General features: G+C 42.6%; 1 pseudogene; it reads left to right on the forward strand.

The window, feature by feature from the left end:
• The first annotated feature begins 3,163 nt into the window (after positions 1-3,163).
• Positions 3,164-3,779, forward strand: LOC106582939 (olfactory receptor class A-like protein 1; annotated as a pseudogene).
• The last annotated feature ends 433 nt before the right edge of the window (positions 3,780-4,212 follow it).

Genomic DNA, 4,212 nt, shown 5'->3' on the forward strand with positions numbered 1-4,212 from the left:
GGCTCAAACTCTGCTTCGATGCTTCTTTTTTATTTTCTGGACATGTTCATTTCTAGCAACATATTGGTTTCATTACCTTCCAGTTCTGTAAATCCAAGCATGCCATCAACTTTGCGACATAAGTCAAAACAGCTCAAACAATAATCTTATATGCTGAAAAATATTAACCGGGATAAAAATCTAATTTAAAAACTAGAGTACATGAGTTCAAGATACTTTTGCCACACATTTCACATTGTACAATGTTAGCTCTATATGTTTTATAATCCATATTCTAATAGCAACATAATTCATTAATAATCAACATTCCTCATCTTTGTAACCATATCTGACCACAATAATGTCCCTAACTCACACAGTAGATAGTGTAGTGGCGCTGTCCTGAACAGGCCTCTCCTGCACCACACACCTCAGACTGCTGTTCATCTTCCTGATGGTGGCTGAGTGCTGCATACAGCGTCGAAAATAATATGTGCACAGTCCATTATCCACCCCATAGAGGAACATGTACAGGGTCACCAAGGCCACTACAGCCTTAGCTGCCCGCTGCTCTGACCCACCGCTGGCCCCAGATCTGCTGCAAAGTCCCTTCACCCGCTGGCTGTGGCAGTACAGAAACACCAGGATAACCAGACTGGCTGTCAGGCCCATGGGCACCACGTCCCTCCCCACCTGGACAGCCCCGTTCACCTGCGTGGACTGCATAGAAGGGAAGCGAACAAATTAATGCTGTGCTGCATGAGGCCTGAGTCGTTCCAGGAGCTCAGGGACAAGGCTATGGCTGGGGGAAGCTAGCCGGGGTCTCTAGCAGGCAGCACACACCCACCACAAGCAGGTTGGCACAGGCAAGGTGCAGCACGATTGCATCAGCAGGAAGGAGCTGGTGCTCCTGGTACAGTGCCAGGAGGAATGCCACGATGACAGCAGTGTTTCTTGGGACATCAACCACAGTGAGTGACAGGTACAGCACTCCCCAGACCACCTCCGCTGATTCCGTGGTTGCAGAGATAAAGGATATGAAAATATATGTCAATATATATACAATCATCTCAGAAGGCCATTGCATATATCAGTTATTTTACCTGAGAGGAATTCTTTATGATGTTGGAGTCTGATCACTAGTGTGTCTGTAAACCAGACCAAAGTCCCCTTGGCTAGTGAGTTTCCTTGTGTTCTTATACTCTCAGAGAGATTCACTAACTGTAGGTGGTGATCAGCATGGTCCACTGACTTTAGGCTCCTCTTTAATCTCCCTCCAATTACCTGAGATCAATACAGATGACTGCATCTGTTCCAGCTGTGGCTATACGGCACCAAAACATGTAATCAGGACTGAGGACAGAATGACACCAAATAAAAGGAAATTGAGGTCTCAAGAAGTATCTATATGTCAAAGTTATTGTGCAAAGAAAGCATTCGAATGGGGACAAAACTCTGTCTAATGCTCAATGTATTCCCAGCCATAATTATCACTTTCAATTCTCATAGACTAGGCCTACTGTTCTATTTCGTTCTATTTCTATGGTTTCTTTGAATTGCTTTCTGCTACGTCCAGGTAAGGACTAACAACAAGACTACAGTGCCCCCCTCTGGAGAATGATGTGACAAGATAAGTGTATAATTTTTGGCATTCAAAAAAGTCTGACATAGGAGTAAAATAGTTACCCCAAACTGAAAAATGAAGTATGAGCAATGTGTGTTTGTTTTACTTTGTGATTGATGTTTGTAATGAGATGCATAACAAGTCAGATAGACTTGAGCTTGTTTGATGTCATTGATGTTAAACACGCCTCACTGTCACGCTGGCTCCTCTGTCAGAGATAAAAGTGCTGAAGCAAAGACCTTGGTCCATAAAAACAGACTGGAATTCCACTAAAAGGTATATTTATGCCTGTAAATCCCACTCCTGGGAGAGTATACTTATTTAGATGTTCAACAGTCGTCTGTAGTTTTTGACAACCTGTTTGAGGCATTGCAATGAAAAATAAATCAATAAAGAAATTCGAAAGGGGAAAAAACAAGTCTAGTCTTTGGAGGAAACTTATTAAAAACCCTCTGCTTACTATGTAGAAAAAATGATAGAATCCCTAGAGAAGAACATGCATGAGCTTGTGCTCTAATTAGTCCTGTACTCATGTCAACATATTGATATTCACATGGGGAAATTACACCACTTCAGATTATTGATCTCATAGTGGTTTGAAAATGAGTAGCAAGTGAAATTCAAATGTCACCTTAGCCTTTATCAAGGATCCTTCAGCATGGGTTTACTTTATTCCAAGTTCGACTTATAGTTAAGGGTGCTATCTAAAATACACTCCTATGTCTTAAGCACAGCTAAACCACGACATTACCATCTTTCATTCATATTTTGAGAATGGAGCAACACTGGATTAGAAATGTACACTGTCAGGATTGTTACTTCCCACTGTGCAGCAGAGGTTTGGTGAAACAGGATGATTGTTCTTGTAGGTGAATAAAGCAGTGTGAAGAGTGGGAATCAGAATAGAAGGCTACTTTTCCAGTGCTCCGAATTAGACTAAACATGCGTTATCGCTAGATAATTACCTGTGCTGCTGTGTCCCTGGGCGACATACTCCCAGGACAGGAGAGAACAGAAGTGAGCAGTGCAAGGGGCCAGCTGTGCATGTTAAATGACTTAATCAAGTTGCTTTTACATCAACAATAACAAAAACCACTGCTGGGGTATGGGTGCACTAACAAATATTACCCCATTGAATAGGCCATCCTAAAACATTACTGTTTGTTGCGTTATTCCATAGATAAAACATTTTTATTGAGGTTTCTGTTGAATATGGCCATTATTGACATTAATGCTGTCATCTGAAAAGAAAAATCTCTTACTCTTGGTTACATTTTGTAGTGAGTCTTAGGAGGGGTGAAGTGAGTGTTCTAATGGTGTGCCCTAATAATCCCCACAGGGTACAACATGCTATATATCGAAATTAACCACACTGAATGACCATTACTGTGTTCACGTGTCTTATTAGTCGCAGGTATGGATATGCTTTCCTCAATCATTGTCCAATAATTTAGAGAGTGCAATAGGGAACATTTGTTCACAGTTGGTGTATGCATAGGTCTGTTTAACAAACTTAATTTTCTGTCTCTATTCTTCAGCAAGGTACCCAAGTCAGGTATCATGTTGGATCTGTGTGTCACCATCAAAGAGGTGTCTTTCCTGCTGCAGACAGGGTTAGGGATCTTGGGGAACACTGGTGCTGCTGGCCTACACCCAGGTCTTCTGCTCTGAGCACATACTCATGCCTTTGGACATGATTCTCTGCCACCTCGCCTTCATTGACCTGATGCTGCTCCCCAGACCATGACTATGTTTGGCCTGATCGACCTGCTGAATGACCCGGTGCAAGGTGGTCAGTTACCCCTACCGCATCGCCCGGGCCCTGTCCACTTTCATCACTTGTATGCTCAATGTGTTCCAGGCGGTGACCATTGCCCCTGCAGGTGGACTGTTTGTCCATGCTTAAGGCCTGTCTTCCCAGCCTCATTGTGCCCACCTTCGCACGGCTGTGGCTCCTCATCATGGATGCATCACAGCGAAATTTTTCTCTATTGCCCCGCGCAATGGCACCATGCCTGACTTCACCCTGAATGTTGTATTCTTCCGCATAGACAATGTCATCTGGATTTACATGCTGACGGTAACCAAGTTGTCTCCAATGGTGGCTGACAAGATGGGTCTTCTTCTCCTCCTGTTATGCCTCTCTCAGTCCCATCTTCATCATCAGCTCCAATAAGAAGGCCAAGAGCAAGTTGGTGTGTGCTGCAGCCGACCAAGAACAGCCATCAGCCGACACCCATGCCTTCAGTGACAATATCTCAAATGTAACCCAAGCTCTGGATAAACTATATTTCCTTCTGGGGCTATTATACCTCATGGATGGTCTTCTTGTGATTATTTTGTGTAATTATGCCTGTGTAGCCTACTTGTTATAGGCCTTCTATTTATTTGTGTAAATCATTGCAGTTTTCAGGATTTTAGATTTAACTAATGTGTGACATGAGGTTTGAAACTAGTAAGGGATTTATCATTCTATTTGACAAGCAGGAACTGTGAGGATAGACGACAAATACAGTGCAATACAGTAATGTAGACAAAAAAACAACAGTAACAACAATTCAAATAGTTATAAGTAATGCTATGGAAATCAACATAATGTAAAAGATCTT

This window comes from Salmo salar, chromosome 22, assembly GCF_965601325.2.
Source record: "Salmo salar chromosome 22, fSalSal1, whole genome shotgun sequence".
Taxonomy (NCBI): Eukaryota; Metazoa; Chordata; class Actinopteri; order Salmoniformes; family Salmonidae; genus Salmo; species Salmo salar.